The sequence below is a fragment of the Muntiacus reevesi genome, chromosome 1 (genome assembly GCF_963930625.1).
Source record: "Muntiacus reevesi chromosome 1, mMunRee1.1, whole genome shotgun sequence".
In the NCBI taxonomy this organism is placed as follows: domain Eukaryota; kingdom Metazoa; phylum Chordata; class Mammalia; order Artiodactyla; family Cervidae; genus Muntiacus; species Muntiacus reevesi.
Genome location: NC_089249.1, coordinates 155380028 through 155399972, shown reverse-complemented (window position 1 = coordinate 155399972; position 19945 = coordinate 155380028). Strand labels below are relative to the sequence as shown.

At 38.8% G+C, this 19945-nt stretch overlaps 1 protein-coding gene across 1 annotated transcript in view; it reads right to left on the bottom strand.

Annotated features, from left to right (window-relative positions):
- The window catches only part of AGBL4 (AGBL carboxypeptidase 4), a 1390412-nt gene that overhangs the window by 982734 nt on the left and 387733 nt on the right, over positions 1-19945 (bottom strand). The window lies entirely within an intron of this gene.

The window sequence follows — 19945 nt, the reverse complement described above, 5'->3', positions numbered from 1 at the left end:
TCGAACCCAAGTCTCCTGCATTGCAGGCGAACTCTACCACTGAACCACCAAGGAAGCCCTTTATTGTCTATATGTTCTTGGAACGTCACTAAGTCTCTGAAAGCTTCACATTCCTCACCTGAAGGATGAGAAAATAAGCTTCAGATTACACATTTTTTGGTGAGGGTTAATTAAGATGATGTGTGTAAATGTGCTTTGTAAACTGGAAAGAGTGTGAGAAATCATAATGAAAAACAAATATCCTTTTGCAAATCCTCTGCTTTAGACCATCTGCAAAATTGCGCTTAGAACAAAGATATTTCAAACTTGCTAGTCACAACTTCTTTGCTTTCAGGACCAACACGGATACACGTACACAAAAACAGAAGATAAAAGGGGAAAAAAAGAAGAAAGGACTAACATTTGTGGAGCACAAGCTGGAATCAAGATTGCTGGGAGAAATATCAATAACCTCAGATATGCAGATGACACCACCCTTATGGCAGAAAGTGCCATAAAAGTCTCTTGAGGAAAGTGAAAGAGGAGAGTGAAAAAGTTGGCTTAAAGCTCAACATTCAGAAAACTAAGATCATGGCATCTGGTCCCATCACTTCATGGCAAATAGATGGGGAAACAGTGGAAGCACTGTCAGACTTTATTTTTTGGGCTCCAAAATCACTGCAGATGGTGATTGCAACCATGAAATTAAAAGACACTTACTCCTTGGAAGGAAAGTTATGACCAACCTAGATACCATATTAAAAAGCAGAGACATTACTTTGCCAACAAAGGTCCATCTAGTCAAGGCTATGGTTTTTCCAGTGATCATATATGGATGTCAGAGTTGGACTGTGAAGAAAGATGAGCACTGAAGAATTGATGCTTTTGAACTATGGTGTTGGAGAAGACTCTTGAGAGTCCCTTGGACTGCAAGGAGATCCAACCAGTCCATCCTAAAGGAGATCAGTCCTGGGTGTTCATTGGAAGGACTGATGCTGAAGCTGAAACTCCAGGACTTTGGCCACCTCATGTGAAGAGTTGACTCATTGGAAAGGACCCTGATATTGGGAGGGATTGAAGGCAGGAGGAGAAGGGGACAACAGAGGATGAGATGGATGGATGGCATCACCAACTCGATGGATATGAGTTTGAGAAAACTCAGGAGTTGGTGATGGACAGGGAGGCCTGGTGTGCTGCGATTCACGGGGTCACAGAGTCGGACAGGACTGAGCAACTGAACTGACTGACTGACTGATCATGCACCAGGAATTGAGCCATGTGCTTAAACACACATTATGACTTAATGTTTCTTGCCATGAAAACAGAGTCAGGGAGGTTAAATAGCTTGACAGTATCCCATAGATGAAATTCAAAGAGAGTTGGAAGTAAGAAAACTAAGATTGTCTCACTTCTTACTTTTTATAAAAATTTTAAATGTTACTATCAATTTATAATTATTATAAAATATTGGCTACATTCCCTGTGTTGTACAATACATACTTGAACCTATCTTACACTCAAGAGTTCATGCCTCCCACTACCCCTCCCCTATACTCTGCCTCTCCACAATGGCAACCACTCATTTGTTCTCTGTGAGTCTGCTTCTTTCTATGTTATATTCACTAGTTGGGTGCGTTTCTTGGATTCTGCATATAAGTAATATTATACACCATTTATCTTTCTCTGTCTGCCTTATTTCACTTTAGCATAATGCCCACCGAGTTCATCCATGTTGCTGCAAACGACAAAATTTCTGTCTTTTTATGGCTGAGTAGTATTCAATTGTATATATATATACCACATCTTCTTTGTCCATCTATTTGTTGATGAACACTTAGGTTCAGTCCATATCTTGGAAATTGTAAATAATGCTGCTGTGAACAATGGGGTACCGGTATACTTTTGAATTAGTGTTTTTGTCTTTTTTAGATATATACCCAGGAGTGGAATTGCTCGGTCTTAAGGTAGTTCTGGGGCCTCCCTGATGGCTCAGATGGTGAAGAATTCACTTGCAGTACAGGAGACCTGGGTTTGATTCCTGAGTCGGGAAGATCCCTGGAAAAGAGAATGGCTACCTACTCCAGTATTCTTGCCTGGAGAATTCCATGGACAGAGAAGCCTGGTGGGCTACAGTCCATGGGCTCACAAAGACTCAGAAACGACTGAGTGGCTAACACTTTCACCTGGTAGTTCTACTTTTAGTTTTTTGAAAAACCTCCATATTGTTTTCTACAGAGGCTATCCCAATCTACACTACAAAGAACAAACAATTAATACAATTAAGACAGTATTGTAGTGGCACAAAAGTAGATACACAGATCAGCTGAGCAGAATAGAGATCCCAGAAATAAACCCACAAACTTACAGTCAATTATTCTATGATAAAAGAGACAAGAATATACATGGGAAGCAAGACAGTCTCTTCAATAAATGGTACTTGGAAAACTTGATAGCTACATGTAAAAGAATAAAATTACAACATTGTCTAATACCATATGCAAAATAAACTGGATTAAAGATCTAAATGTAAAACTGGATAATATAAAACTACTAGTGGACAACATAGGCAGAATACTCTTTGACATAACTCCCAGTAATAATTTTTTTTTTATTTGTTTCCTAAAGTAAAGGAAATAAAAGTGAATATAAACAAGTGGGACCTAACTAAATTTAAAAGCTTTTGCACAGTGAAGGAAACCACCGCAATGAAAAGACAACACTGAATGGGAGAAAATATTTCCACATGATATGACCAATAAGGGATTAATACCAACAGAGACTTTCCCGATGGTCCAGTGGTTAAGACTTCACTCTCCACTGCAGGGGGTATGGGTTCAATTCTTCGTTGGGGAGCTAAGATCCAACATGCCTCAGGGCCAAAAGCCCAAAATATAAAACAGAATCAATATGGTAATAAATTCAATAAAGACTTAAAAAATGGTCCACACTTTAAAAAAAAAAAAAAAAAAAAAGCCCACAAAAACAGCTCATACAACTAAATATACAAAGAAAACAACCTGCTTTAAAAAATGGATTGAAATGCTGAATAGAAGTTTTTCCAGAGAGGAAATATGATGTCCAAGAGGTGTATGAAAAGATACACAATGTGGCTAATTATGAGGGAAATGCAAATCAAAGCCACGCTCAGATATCACCTCACACCTGTCAGAATGGCTGTCATCAAAAGAACACAAATAACAAATTTTGGCAAGGATATGGGGGAAAGAGAACACTTTTACACTGTCTCATTTTCTTTGATTGTTGCTCACCTCACTAAAATTTTGCATTCCTAGGAACTACGCCGAAGAATAAATGAAGAACATTTAAAGCCAATACGATCCTGATGTGTGATGATCTAAGTGGCATGGTTGGGTCCTTGGTGCCTCACATGTTGCCAAATACAATGTCTTGGACACAGTAGGTTCTAAAGCACATATTTTTAAATGAATGAGAGATAGATGACAAATAAATCAACAATTAATCAGAAATCCTTGAATTCCCAGAAATTCTTACATTTCCTGATTGTCTAATCTCTTAAAGTATTTTGCCACGTGTAAAACATACATTGGCTGTTTAACAAGTACTTTCTGAATGAAAAAAATGATGCTATTTCCATTTGGATAAAAGATGAGGCTTCAACAGGAAACTTTATGAAGGACAAAATATCTTATTATGACCTTCAGAACTTGGTATCAATGACATATCAGTAGAGCTTATTCTGAGAACATATGGGAAGGATGGGATGAGAAAAAGACAGGCTTTTCAGTCAAAAGAAGTGAGTTGGAAGAAAACCAAAAAGGGAAAGTGACAGGGATGAAAAGTCAAAGCCAGTGTGGACAAATCTCACTGATTTTACCTTAAGTCTATAGACAGCCCAGACTTAAATTGAAAAAGTAGGGAAAACCACTAGATCATTCAGGTATGACCTGAATCAAATCCCTTACGACTATATGGTAGAAGTGAGAAACAGATTCAAGGGATTAGATCTGATAGACAGAGTGCCTTAATATCTATGGATGGAGGTTCATGGCATTGTACAGGAGGCAGGGATCAAGACCATCCCCAAGAAAAAGAAATGAAAAAAGGCAAAATGGCTGTCTCAGGAAGCCTTGTAAATAGCTGTGCAAATAAGAGAAGTGAAAAGCAAAGGAGAAAAGGAAAGATATACCCATTTGAATGCAGAGCTTCAAAGAATAGCAAGGAGAGAGAAGAAAGCCTTCCTCGGTGATCAGTGCAAAGAAATAGAGGAAAACAATAGAATGGGAAAGACTAAAAATCTCTTCAAGAAAATTAGAGATACCAAGGGAACATTTCATGCAAAGATGGGCTCAATAAAGGACAGAAATTGTATGGGCCTAACAGAAGCAGAAGATATTAAGAAGAGGTAGCAAGAATACACAGAAGAACTATACAAAAAAGATCTTCATGACCCAGATAATCACAATGCTATGATCACTCACCTAGAGCCAGACATCCTGGAATGCGAAGTCAAGTGGGCCTTAGGAAGCATCACTACGAACAAATCTAGTGGAGGTGATGGATTTCCAGTGGAGCTATTTCAAATCCTAAAAGATGATGCTGTGAAAGTGTTGCACTCACTATGCCAGAAAATTTGGAAGACTCAGCAGTGGCCACAGGGCTAGAAAAGGTCAATTTTCATTCCAATCCCTAAGAAAGGTAATCCCAAAGAATGTTCAAACTACCGCACAATTGCACTCATCTCTCACGCTAGTCAAGCCAGGATTCAACAGTAAATGAACTGTAAACTTCCAGATGTTCAAGTTGGATTTAGAAAAAGCAGAGGAACCAGAGATCAAATTGCCATCATCTGTTGGATCATCGAAAAAGCAAGAGAGTTCCAGAAAAATATCTACTTTTGCTTTATTGACTATGCCAAAGCCTTTCACTGTGTGGATCACAACAACCTGTGGAAAATTCTTAAAGAGATGGGAATACCAGACCACCTGACCTGCCACTTGAGAAGTCTGTATGCAGGTGAGGAAGCAACAGTTAGAACTGGACATGGAACAACAGACTGATTCCAAATAGGGAAAGGAGTACGTCAAGGCTGTATATTGTGACCATGCTTATTTAACTTCTATGCAGAGTACATCATGAGAAATGCTGAGCTGGATGAAGCAAAATCTCTAATCAAGATTTCTGGCATAAATATCAATAACCTCAGATATGCAGATGACATCACCCTTATGGCAGAAATGGAAGAACTAAAGAGCCTCTTGACAAAAGTGAAAGAAGAGAGTGACAAAGTTGGCTTAAAACTCAACATTCAGAAAACTAAGATCTTGGCATCTGGTCCCATTACTTCATGGCAAACAGATGGGGAAACAGTGGAAAGAGTGACAGACTTTAGTTTTTTGGGCCTCAAAATCACTGCAGATGGTGACTGCAGCCATGAAACTAAAAGACGCTTACTCCTTGGAAGGAAAGTTATGACCAACCTAGACAGCATATTGAAAAGCAGAGACATTACTTTGCCAACCAAGGTCCATCTGGTCAAGGCTATGATTTTTCCAGTAGTCATGTATGGATGTTCTTGGACTATAAAGAAAGCTGAGAGCTGAAGAATTGATGTTTTTGAACTGTGGTGTTGGAGAAGACTCTTGAGAGTCCCTTGGACTGTTAAGGAGATCCAAACAGTCCATCCTAAAGGAAATCAGTCTTGAATATTCACTGGAAGGACTTATGTTCAAGCTGCAACTCCAATCCTTTGGCCACCTGATGTGAAGAGCTGACTCATTTAAAAAGACCCTGATGCTGGGAAAGACTGAAGGTGGGAGGAAAAGGGGACAACAGAGCATGAGATGGTTGGATGGCATCACGGACTCAATGGACATGAATTTGAGTAAACTCCAGGAGTTGGTGATGGACAGGGAGGCCTGGTATGTTGCAGTTCATGGGGTGGCAAAGATTCAGACACTACTGAGCGACTGAACTGAACTGAACTGAACTGAGACAGCCTAAGTGGCGCTAGTGGTAAAGACCCTCCTGCTAGGGCAGGAGACATAAAGTGAAGCAGGGTTGGGAAGGTGCCTGGAGGAGGGCGGGGCAGTTCACTCCAGTATTCTTGCCTGGAGAATCTCTTGGACAGAGGAGCATGGGGGGCTACAGTCGGTAGTGTGACAAAGAGTTGGACACAACTGAAGCAACTTAACACAACACACACAGCATATATCAGGGCAGTCCTGATCTGTACTGGTATCCTTTCACTTTGGTGATGTACTGATAATAGTAGCAATAAAATATTCCTTTATGATTTTGAAAGGACTTTGACAATCTACCAAATTCCCTTTATAATGATTTTTTTTTTTAAATAGGCAGAGAAGGACCATAATTCCCATGTTACTGATGAACATACCAAGGCTCAGGGGAAGAGTGAGAAATACATTAATACACAGCTAGTAATCGGCAGAGCTAGGATTTGAACCCAAGCCTTGTTTCCTATATAGTCAGGGCACTGTCTAATACAAAGTACAGTCATGTCTGTTTGAGAAGTGGGCAGAAAACTCCTTTCTTTCTCCCTAATGTTTGTTTCCTATTATAAGCCTAGTCTCCTAGAAAACAAATACACTTGCTTCACTGACAAAACAGCACAATGATTTATCCTGCTGTAAAGGCCTCAGAAACTGGGTCAGAATTCTTCTTGACTTCTGGTGCATAGTACTGGAAGGGAGTAATTTGTTATATCTAATTCTACAACAATAAATGGATGATTTTTTAATGCCCAAAAAGTTATGGTGTTGTTAGACATAGTCTCAGAAGACATGAATTTAAATATTCTCAGTTCTCCACTCTTTAAGACTTCCTTTAAACCCAATAACCTCCAGAAGTAGCATAATATTTGAATGTGGTATGGTGTACATATCCTTTTACAGTCTGACTGTAGTTTATTTTTCTTGGATCATCTCCTATCACTCTCTACTCTTGGCCCTAGGCACTGAAAGTTCTCACCAAAACTGACCACTAGAGAACTTTGGAATTTATTTTTATGCCTCATGTTTTTTGCTCATTACTATTTTCTCTGCTCCAAATGACCTACCTGTTATCTACCTGTTTCCTCCCTATTCCATTCTTCTCTATAGAAATTCCTATCCATTCTTCATGATCTTTGCCAAATACCCAGTACTCTATGAAGTCTTTCCCAACTAGAGCCTAGTACAGACAACCCATAAGCACTATCTCACTAATCCTAGTGTCATGGGGTATAGTAATTAAAATATCCAACACTAGATGAGGAAATAGAAACTCAGAGATGTTAAAAGACATCCCTACTCTCACAAATATAGTAAAGAAGTTAAGATGGGGTTTAAATTAGGTACTGCATCTGACAGAAGGAACAAATAATAAGCAGAAGCTATAGGGAGATGGGTTTCAGATTAATATAGGAAGAACATACCAGCTATCAGATCAGCTCAGCAATAAAATGAGCTGTCTCTCACTAGGTGTGTCCAAAAAAGGCCAAATCACCACTGTGTCAGGTCATTTTAGAGGAAACTCTTGTACTCTAAATTCTTTTCTAGCTCTGAGATTCTATTTCACTATTCATGAAACAAAAACACAAACAAAAACTGTTCATAAAAAATTCTGGCTTTCCCAGAACTCATGTTTATATTTTTAAATGATCAAGATCTGTGAGGCACTTTTTTTTGACCAAAGATGATAGATTCTTGGTTAGAATGGTTCTTGGCACACTTTAGTCCAATCTTTCAACTCCTTCATTTGATAAACAGAGAAATTGATGCCTTAGGAGAGGAAGCAAATTCCTCAAGTTCAAAGAGTAGACTACAGTAAAAACAGGAACTAGAATTATGTTGTCCTAATTTTCAGGTTGGTGTACTGTTCTGAGTTGCACCTCTTTGAAAACAAATAAGTCATGAGTAGAAGACAGATTTTGGTTACCACCTAAACCACTATCTTCAGAGACAAACATCCTTTTCAACTTCTCTTAGAAGTTTCACCTTCCTAGAGAGAAAAGTTCCATAGCAAAAGGCCCAATCCAAAAATCTGTCTTTTTCATGGTATTCTCCGCCAACTGCGATACAAGTATAGAAAACAAACTCTAAGGAAATTGTGTGAATTTGTGATTCCCTCTTGGAGAGCTTTTGCTGTTGTTGTTCAGTCACTAAGTCATGTTCAACTCTTTATGGCCCCATGGACTGCAGCACACCAGACTTCCCTGTCTTTCACCATCTCCTGGTGTTTGCTCAAATTCATGTCAAATGAATCAGTGATGCAACCCAACCATTCAACTGTCGCTCCCTTCTTCTCCTGCTATCAATCTTTCCCAGCATCAAGATCTTTTCCAGTGAGTAAGCTCTTTTCATCAGGTGGCCAAAGTATTGGAACTTCAGCTTTAGCATCAGTACTTGCAATGAATATTCAGGATTGATGATTTCCTTGAGGATTGACTGGTTTGATCTCTTTGCTGACCAAGGGTCTCTTAAGAGTCATCTCCAGCACTAAGCTCACTAAACAATGATTCATATATATGCTGTCCTCTCTCTCTTTGCTTTAGCATATTTATAACAGTTGGTGTGCCTCCTAAGAAATCTGTAGGCAGGTCAGGAAGCAACAGTTAGAACCGGACATGAAACAACAGACTGGTTCCAAATTGGGGAAGAAGTATGTCAAGGCTGTATATTGTCATCCTGCTTATTTAACTTATATGTAGAGTACATCATGAGAAATGACAGGCTGGATGAGCACAAGCTGGAATCAAAATTTCTGGGAGAGCAATCCCACTGCTGGGCATACACACCAAGGATACCAGAACTGAAAGAGACACATAAACCCCAATGTTAACTGCAGGACTGTTTACAATAGCCAAGATATGGAAACAACCTAGATGCCCATCATCAGACGAATGGATAAGAAAGCCATGGTACATATACACAATGGAATATTACTCAGCTATTATAAAGAATACATTTGAACCAGTTCTAATGAGATGGATGAAACTGGAGCCTATTATACAGAGTGAAGTAAGCCAGAAAGAAAAACACCAATACAGTATGCTAACGCATATATATGGAATTTAGAAAGATGGTAACGATAACCCTGTATGCGAGACAGCAAGAGAGACACAGATGTATTGAACAGTCTTTTGGACTCTGTGGGAGAGGGCGAGGGTGGGATGACATGGGAGAATAGCAATGAAACACGTAAATTATCACATGTGAAACGAATCGCCAGTCCAGGTTCAATGGATGATACAGGATGCTTGGGGCTGGTGCACTGGGATGACCCAGAGGGATGGGATGGGGAGGGATGTGGGAGGGGGGTTCAGGATGGGGAACACCTCTACACCCATGGTGGATTCAAGTCAAAGTATGGCAAAACCAATACAATGTTGTAAAGTAAAATAACCAAATTAATTAATTAAAAAATAAATAAATAAAATTTTAAAAAAAGAAAAAAAATCACTGGGAGAAATATCAATAACCTCAGATATGCAGATTACACCACCCTTATGGCAGAAGGTGAAGAAGAACTAAGGAGCCTCTTGATGAATTTGAAAGAGGAAAGTGAAAAAGTTGGCTTAGAATTTAACATTCAGAAAACTAAGATCATCATCCGGTACCATCACTTCATGGCAAATAGATGGGGAAACAATGGAAACAGTGAGAGACTTTATTTTGGGGGGCTCAAAATCAGTGCAGATGGTGACTGCAGCCATGAAATTCAATGTATGACAAAAACCACTACAATATTGTAAAGTAATTAGCCTCCAACTAATAAAAATAAATGGAAAAATAAATAAATAAAAGATGCTTGCTCCTTGGGAAAAAAGCTAGGACAAACCTAGATAGCATATTAAAAAGCAGAGACATTACTTTACCAACAAAGGTCCATCTAGTCAAAGCTATGGTTTTTCCAGTAGTCATGTATGGATGTGAGAGTTGGACTATAAAGAAAGCTGAGTGCCAAAGAATTGATGCTTTTGAAGTGTGGTGTTGGAGAAGACTCTTGAGAGTCCCTTGGAATGCAAGGAGATCCAACCAGTCCATCCTAAAGGAAATCAGTCCTGAATATTCATTGGAAGGACTGATGCTGAAGCTTAAACTCCAATCTTTTGGCCACCTGATGCGAAGAACCAACTCATTTGAAAAGACCCTGATGCTGGGAAAGATTGAAGGCAGGAGGAGAAGGGGACGACAGAGGATGAGATGGTTGACTGGCATCACCGACTCAATGGACATGAGTTTGAGTAGGCTCTGGGAGTTGGTGATGGACAGGTAAGCCTGGCGTGCTGCAGTCCATGGGGTCTCAAAGAGTCAGACATGATTGAGCGACTGAACTGAATTGAACTAAGAATAGTTGGTGTTCTTCAATATCTATTACTCTCCACTCTATATTTAATCTATATACAATTTATACAGCCTTTCCCTTCCCCAAAGACTCTTCCCAACCCAGGGATCAAACCCAGGTGTCCTGCATTGCAGATGGATTCTTTACCAGCTGGGCCACAAGGGAAGCACAATTCAGGTGGAATTTAATATAATTTACCTATGTAAGTTGAGCATTTGTCATTCTATTTTGCCTACTGAAAATATCTACACAAGTGAACTCAATAAGGTGGACTTGTTTAGGCAGATTTGTAATGAATTGTCCAAAGGAACTGTGAAAGGAGTAAACTAATGCTTACCTCCAAATGACCTCCCAATGATAAAGATGAAATGCTGCCTTCACTGGGCCTACCACGTGGTGAAAGAGCTATAAGATCTCCTTCTGTATGGGTCAATGAAAACCTGGTAGGAGGTTTAGATATGGTCCAGCAGCCTATAGGAAATACGGCAACACATAAAGGACAAAGTCAGCACTAGAAGGAGAAGATCAAGCAACAGATCTAAAAGGTTAGTGCAAAGATGAAGGTAGGCACCAGAAGCAAGAGGCCAGAATTGATGCAGGAAGAAACGGTTAGTAAAAGGAATGTGAGTAAATGAGGCTTCATATTTCACAATGAGGGCATAGTGGTGAGTTTCCCATAGGTTAGGAGTGACCAAGGTTTCTCATGTGAAGTTCTATAGATTTCCTATCTTCCTGGACAAACTTTCTCAAGCTCTACTGGCTTCTTTTCCTATACTCAATCTTTAAAAGCTGACATTCACTGTTGTTCTTTGTAGGCCCTCTTTTCAAACAACATGCCATTACCAGGCAATATCATTCACAGCTTAAACACTGTATCCCAATTCTGCATCTCCAGTCTAGATCCCTCTTTCAATTTCTGCCCCATACAGTCAACTCTTTACTAACCAGTTCTACTTGCTGTCTTGCAGATACTTCAAATTCTACCTGCCAGACTGAAATCATAATCTTCTCTCCAGTCTTATTTCTTCACTGTTCCCTATTCTGAATACATGACTACAATGTATACAGTTGCATAAGCCAAAACCTTTATTCACACTTTCTCCAACTTTCAGATCACTGTCTATGTCTAACTATAACCAAGTTCTGTTGATTCTATCTGCCAAATAGCACTTCCACTTCCCTCCCTACCACTGACTTTATGCCAGTCTTGGCCATCATCATCTCTCACCTGAAGAGCTGTGTTTATCTCTTACCTGGATTGCACTGATTGATTCTTGGTCCCCTCACTTTCTTTCCTCACTTACCAGCTAAAATGATCTTTCTCAAGTAAAATTCCGAACAAGTTATTCTTCTGTGAAAACTTTTTAGTGATTTCTCAGAAATCATAATTTCTCAGAATTTTTTTAAAAAATTATTTACCCTCAGATAACATTCTTAACATAATTTACAAAGCCTCTTGTGATATGGCTTCTGCATACTTCTTTATTCTTAGCACCATTCTCCTCCTCAACTCTTACCTACCCATAATCCACCACATATCACATTCCAGCCATATAGGACAGCAAGTTCAGGACCAATGTGAGGCAAATATGCTGCCAAGGGTTCAAAATTTAATGAGGTATTCACTCTCAGGTGTTGACCCTATACATGCACAGCCCTGAAAGTAAGTGCCTCTTTAAGAGTGAGGAGCCCAGGGTATATAATTTAAAAAGGCTTATATTTACAAAGGTAAGATTTTTCATTATCTCAATATAAGAGATGAGGAAATTGATACTCAGAGAGTTTTAACTTAAAATAATGCAAGGCCACGTAGCTAAGTAAAGGATTTGAACTCCAAAATCTTTTGCTTTTATACTATAACATATCCCCAACATTTTTATTTCTAAAGAAAGAATACATTAATGATAAAATATGAGCTAGGGAATAAAACTACAGCTACTCACACTTATTAGGAATGACTTATTAATACTAGATTAACTATGGTGTGATGAGAGGGATGCATTTTATTCTTAAGCCCAGGGGAATTTTTAGTTTACTCTGGAGAAGAAAATGGCAACCCACTCCAGTACCCTTGCCCAGTAAATCCCATGGACGGGGGAGCCCAGTCCATGGGGTCACAAAGAGTCAGACACGACTGAGTGACTTCACTTTCACTTCCTTTTCAAATTATTGCATGTCTCTGTGGTAACACTGGATTTGTCATAAGTTCCTTGCTTCCTTCCTAGGAAAATGTATTTGTACTCATTTAAAAATAAATTATTGACTACATAGGACAAATCTTGTAGGTTAATACAGATTGCATTAACATTAGCTTGCCAATTTTCTAAAAGGATTTGTCAATCATGCCTGTTATAAAATCAGAATACACCAACTGGCCCTATTTTCATTATACCATAAAATTTGGCACATTAAAGTACATTCCCTTTATTCAAATCTGAAGGAAGAATTTTAGGAAAACATTCCTTTCATTTGATTAGCTGTTGAAGGGTCTGCTATTAGAGCTGCTTTAGGCTAGTGATTGCTTTGGAGGGAATATATGGAGACTCCTTCCTTCTTACACTGAGTGCCAATTAGTCAGATCCCAGTGTCTTGATTATGCACCTGAAATCAGACAGCAAAATCATGTGCTGTTTCTCAAATATGTGCTCAACTTTCTCTCAACTCTCTTTATATAAATACAAAGAGAATCTTTACCTATTTTTCAGAAGTTTTAACCAAGAAAGATGTCACCATAAGCCTTGCACTTTTAAAGTAGTAATATTCAACAGATTAGTGAGTTCAACTCTTCTTAGAAGTGGTACCCCCTATACACCTGGTTTAAACATACCTAATCCTCTGGCATCATGCCACAGAGAATCTGGAAATCCAGCCATAGAGGAAAAAGTCCATCTTAACTTATGAACAAATTCCCATCAAACTCTCTCAACAAACCACTCTGTGTTCCTTATAAGATTCTATGTTCCTTGACACTCCTTATCCACTTTCCAATGTTTCCTAGTCATCCTCTTCAGACTGGAAACCTATTCAGTCCTCTTCCTCTGGCTCAGAGCTCACAGCTACCTACTTTACCCTTGCTTTATTCAATCTCCTTTGATTTGAGCACCACCTTCACTTTGAGATGGAGAGAAATCTCACTGCCAGTCCCACATATGAAAAAACTTTGAATAGATAAATAGTTCTTCATGTGCTATAAGCTTGTTCTGGAAATCTGAGGGGAAAAAGTATATTTCTCCTACATACAACCAGAAGTGAAACAGGCACTCTTAGTACTCCATGTATGTGTCCTAAGTCAAGAAACAGGGGAACAAATAGTTTGGATAATTCTTTCTCTGTTGTCAGCAATGGTTACAAAATTCAAGCTATGATGAAAGAAAAAAGAAATACATTCTATGCCCCCAAACAGTTATGTTAGGAAAATAACACAAGTCAAATGTGATCAAAGATACTCAACACAAGTACCTGGCTAAATTTAGAAAATCAATTAAATGTTCAAGAGTAAACAGTAGAGGAGACAGAAAATGGGCAGTGGAATAAAGATTTATGGAAGCACTGGTAAGTGCCAGAGATTATGCTATGAACTTTATGCAGATTATTCCATCCAATTCTTATAATAGTTCTGAGAAGTTCAAAAAGTTTAAGTAACATCTAACCTATATATGTAATTACAGTGTACCTAATGTTGTACTAAGTGATTTACATATGTTATATCTATCCTTATGACAGCTATATGAGATAGGTGCCATTGTCATCTTAGCCTTATGACAGAGGACGAGATGGTTTGATGGCATCACCGGCTCAGTGGACTTGAATTGGAGCAAGCTCCAGGCAATGGTGAAGGACAGGGAAGCCTGGCGTGCTGCAGTCCATGGGGTCTCAAAGAGTCAGACATTGCTGAGCAACTGAACAGCAACAACCTGGTTTAGAAAAGCAACTGCCCTAATGAGGTAAGACAGCTAGTATTTCACACAGGTAGGATTTGAACCCTGACACTCCTCCTACCAAATGCATGGTCTTGACCATGTAATAAAAGGATCAGTCAGTCAGTTCAGTCGCTCAGTCGTGTCCAACTCTTTAAGACCCCATGAATCGCAGCACACCAGGCCTCCCTGTCCATCACCAACTCCCGGAGTCTACTCAAACTCATGCTCATCGAGTCGGTGATGCCATCCAGCCATCTCACCCTCTGTCGTTCCCTTCTCCTCCTACCCCCAATCCTTCCCAGCATCAGGGTCTTTTCCAACGAGTCAAGTCTTCGCATGAGGTGGCCAAAGTATTGGAGTTTCAGCTTCAACATCAGTCCTTCCAATGAACACCCAGGACTGATCTCCTTTAGGATGGACTGGTTGGATCTCCTTGCAGTCCAAGGGACTCTCAAGAGTCTTCTCCAACACCATAGTTCGAAAGCATCAATTTTTCAGTGCTCAGCTTTCCTCACAGTCCAACTCTCACATCCATACATTTAAACAAATAAACACAAAGTCATCAGAAGTAATTGGAACCAAGGTTTTGAAACCACAGAAACTGGATTCTTTTTTTCTCTTTTTATGACTGAAAGAATCTAAATTAAATGTCTCTAAATCTCAATACTAATTTATGTTATTTTCAAAGATCTGCAGTACTAACATTTATTTGTTTGAATTTTTAATTTTTTGTTACAAAATATTTAAGAATACTAAAACCCCAGATTTAATTTGTGTTACTATTTTGCCAGCTTCAGATATTTAAAAACAAATAAAATATTTCAGTTTTTCTTGGAATCAATCCTTTAGAAAACCATCCTCTTTTTCTATTTCAGAAATAACTACTTTCTTGCAGTTGTTATATATTCTTCATCTACACATTTTTGTACTTTTATCACATGTGATTTTTACTTATTAATCTAGCATTCAGCAGCCTGTATAATTAGCTCTAATACTTAATCTGTAGGTTTTCTATGGATTTTTCTCTTGAATTTCCTATGTAGATAATAATACCAGCTGTAAATAACAAATTATATTGTTCTTGTTTTTAAAATAATTTCATTTCTTACTGCTGTTTCTTGTATTACATATACAGGTTAAAGCTTCAGATGTAATGTTGAATAGACATGTGGGCAGCAAGTGTTTCTTCTTGTGCTTTTTAATGTAAAGAAAATGTTTCTAAGGATTTGACAACAATTTTGGGTTTTAATAAATAACCTTTATATAGTTAAAGAAATTCCCTTCAATTCCTTCTTTTCTAGGAGATTTAATCATAAAAAGTCATTGTATTTTTTTTCAACCATTTTTTCATCACATAGGCTTTGCTACTTTAATCTGTTCATATGCCCACCAGGCTCCTCTGTCCATGGGATTTTCCAGGCAAGAATACTGGAATGGGTTGCCATTTCCTTCTGCAGGGCATCTTTCTGACCCAGGGATTGAACCTGGGTCTCCCGCATTGCAGGCAGATTCTTTACCAACTGAGCCACCAGCGAAGTCTCATGAGAAATTAAACTAACAGTAATTAAAATATCCTTGAATCTGCTGATAAATCACATCTTTTAAAATTATTATGTCTATACACTTGCATTTTTCTGTACATGATGGATTTTATTTGTAAATATTTATTTTGGGTTTTTGCATTAATATCTATAAAGGTTATGGACTTTTGGCCTCATTTCTTTTCTGTCAATCTGAAAAATCCTGTGCAACAACTCTAATTTGTTCTGCTTGAATCAACCAAATGTGGCATAGGTAACTCCTTTTCAAACCCCATGGTTGGAATGGAAAAAGAATTTCTAAAAGAGAAGGGTTTTAGGATGACAGTACTATAGCTCTACACTACATATATCTTCCACATTCATTCTAACATGCCATAACTAAAAAAAATCGTAACAAGCACAAATACCCGATTAAAGGAAAGAAAAGAGGATTTGTAGCTAAGCTTAACTACCAATGCCTGTGTAATTTTGGATCAATTATTTCACCTCTTTGAGATTAATTTTCCTCAGTTATATGGAAGGAAAAGAAAATATCCCCCACAGAGGCAGGTAGACTTGCATGAGCTTGACTATGAGCTACTTGAGAAGAGAGGCCATGTTCATATCCTAAGCATTCCACACAAAGTAGAAGCTCAATCAAAGCTGAATGCAAGGCTCCTGGAATGTACAACTTATTTAAGGCACCCAACTCTGTGCTTAATTTGGTCTTAGTTACATAATTTGTGCCTGATTATTATGTTCACACTCTCAAGGAGGCACTGCATTAGCTTTAAATGCTTTAAAAATCTCTTCCGCTTCAGATGTTTTGTAGACCTTCCAGGAAGATAGAGCCATCCTAGTTGTAACCAAAGGTTTGTAAATGCCTAGGTCTCTTTTTTAGCTCATCCATGCTAAATTACCAAATAGTATAAAAGGAAAGTATAAGAAAAGGGAGTTAGTGTATATGTACCACAGCTTCCTTATCCATTCGTCTGCTGATGGGCATCTAGGTTGCTTCCATGTCCTGGCTATTATAAAGAGTGCTGTGATGAACATTGGGGTGCACGTGTCTCTTTCAGATCTGGTTTCCTCAGTGTGTATGCCCAGAAGTGGGATTGCTGGGTCATATGGCAGTTCTATTTCCAGTTTTTTAAGAAATCTCCACACTGTTCTCCATAGCGACTGTACTAGTTTGCATTCCCACCAACAGTGTAAGAGGGTTCCCTTTTCTCCACACACTCTCCAGCATTTATTGCTTGTAGACTTTCGGATAGCAGCCATCCTGACTGGCATATAATGGTATCTCATTGTGGTTTTGATTTGCATTTTCTGATAATGAGTGATGTTGAGCATCTTTTTCATATGTTTGTTAGCCATCTGTATGTCTTCTTTGGAGAAATGTGTGTTTAGTTCTTTAGCCTATTTTTTGATTGGGTCATTTATTTTTCTGGAATTGAGCTTCAGGAGTTGCTTGTATATTTTTGAGATTATCCTTTGTCTGTTGCTTCATTTGCTATTATTTTCTCCCATTCTGAAGGCTGTCTTTTCACCTAGCTTATAGATTCCTTTGTTGTACAAAAGCTTTTAAGTTTCATTAGATCCCATTTCTTTATTTTTGTTTTTATTTCCAATATTCTGGAAGGTCATAGAGGATCCTGCTGTGATTTATGCCGGAGAGTGTTTTACCTATGTTCTCCTCTAGGAGTTTTATAGTTTCTGGTCTTACATTTAGATCTTTAATCCATTTTGAGTTTATTTTTGTGTATGGTGTTAGAGAGGGCTCTTGTTTCATTCTTTTACAAGTGGTTGTGGTACATATACACCATGGAATATTACTCAGCCATTAAAAAGAATTCATCTGAATCAGTTCTCATGAGATGGATGAAACTGGAGCCCATTATACAGAGTGAAGTAAGCCAGAAAGATAAAGACCAATACAGTATACTAATGCATATATATGGAATTTAGAAAGATGGTAATGATAATCCTATACGCAAAACAGAAAAAGAGACACAGATGTACAGAACAGACTTTTGGACTCTGTGGGAGAAGGCCAGGGTGGGATGTTCTGAGAGAACAGCATCAAAACATGTATATTATCAAGGGTGAAACAGATCACCAGCCCAGGATGAAAGCATGAGACAAGTGCTCAGGGCTGGTGCACTGGGAAGACCCAGAGGGATGAGATGGGGAGGGAGGCGGGAGGGGGATCGGGATGGGAAATACATGTAAATCCAAGGCTGATTCATGTCAATGTATGGCAAAAACCACTACAATATTGTAAAGTACTTAGCCTCCAACTAATAAAAATAAGTGGGGGGAAAAAAAGGGAGTTAGTTCTAAATTGACTATCTTTGTCCCCTCTTCCTCGAGGAAGAAAAAAGAAAAAAAAAAGGAGATTAGTGGGGGGTGGGGAAATAAAGACAGTAAAACACTAGAAAAGCTGCTCTGGCTTTGAAATGCGATATTTGACCTTAGTTCTGAAAACATACAAGTTTCACCCATTTATCTTTTCCAGAAGGAATTATCATGATCCAAAATTAAGAGACTGTGAGTATGTATCTAGTAAAGGGCTAGATAGAAGCCAATGTTTAATGAAACACTGGTGAAAGTTTCCCAGAAAAGGCTGGCTTAGTCAAGTTAAATCGATTTTACAGTGAAAGCAAATTTGCTACAACAGCAGCAACTGCCATTTATTGAGCGCCTTCTAGATGGCAGAGTCAGGATTAAAATCCAGATCGGTCTAATGCCAAAGCTCATGCTCTTTCCAATATGCAACACTGCTTTCTAATTAAAACAGCTCTGAAATTGACTAAAGGACTCTCCTGCAATTGCATCTGTTCTCATTTTACCATATGTAGGCTTAGTCACTGCATTGATAGAACTGTCAGACTTCAAGACTCCGTCACTGTATGAGTGACTCTAAGTAGATTCTAGAAGTTTCCCAAAATAAGCTGTTGTTGCTGTTCAGTAGCTCAGTTGTGTCCTACTCCTTGAAACCCCAATGGACTGCAGCACGCCAGACTTTGCTGTCCTTCCACCATCTCCCAGAGTTTGCTCAAACGCATGTCCATTGAGTCAATGATACCACCCAAATATCTCATCCAATGTCATCCTCTTCTCCTGTCCTTGATCTTTCCCAGCACTGGGTCTTTTTCAGTGAGTCAGCTCTTCACATCAGGTGGCCAAAGGATTGGAGCTTCAGCTTCAGCATCAGCCCTTCCAGTGAATATTCAGGACTGATTTCCTTTAGGATTGACTGGTTGGATCCCCTTGCTATTCAAAGGGAGTCTCAGGAGTCTTCTCCAGCACTACAGTTCAAAGGCATCAGTTCTTCAGCGCTCAACCTTTTTTATTGTCCAGCTCTCACATCCATACATGACTACTGAAAAAACTGTAACTTTGACTATGAGAACATTTGTTGGCAAAGTAATATCTCTGCTTTTTAATATACTGTCTAAGTTTACAAGAGTTTTTCTTCCAAGGAGCAAGCGTCTTTTAATTTCATGACTGCAGTCACCATCTGCAGTGATGTTCGAGCCCAAGAAAATAAAGTTTGTCACTGTTTCCATTGTTTCCCCATCTATTTGCCATGAGGTGATGGGACCAGATGCCGTGATCTTAGTTTTTTGAATGTTGAGTTTTAAGCCAGCTTTTTCATTCTCCTCTTTCACTTCCATGAAGAGGCTCTTTAGTTCCTCTTCACTTTTTGCCATAAGGCTGGTGTCATCTGCATATCTGAGGTTACTGATATTTCTCTCGGCATCTTGATTCCAGCTTGTGCTTCATCCAGCCTGTCATTTCACTGATGTACTCTGCATGTAAGTTAAATAAATAGGGTGACAATATGCAGCCTTGATGGACTTTTGTCCCAATTTGAAACCTGTCTGTTGTTACAAGTTCGGTTCTAACTGTTGCTTCTTGATCTTGACCTCCAGGTTTCACAGGAGGCAAGAAAGGTGGTCTAGTATTCCCAGATCTTTAAGATTTTCCAGTTTGTTGTGATCCACATAGTCAAAGACTTTAGCATAGTCAATGAAGTAAATTTTTTTCTGGAATTCTTTTGCTTTTTCTATGATCCAATGGATGTTGGCAATTTGATCTCTGGTTCCTCTGCCTTTTCTAAATCCAGAATGTACATCTGGAAGTTCTTGGTAAGTTGAGGTGTTAAATCAGGCCTACAACTCTCACTGGATTTAG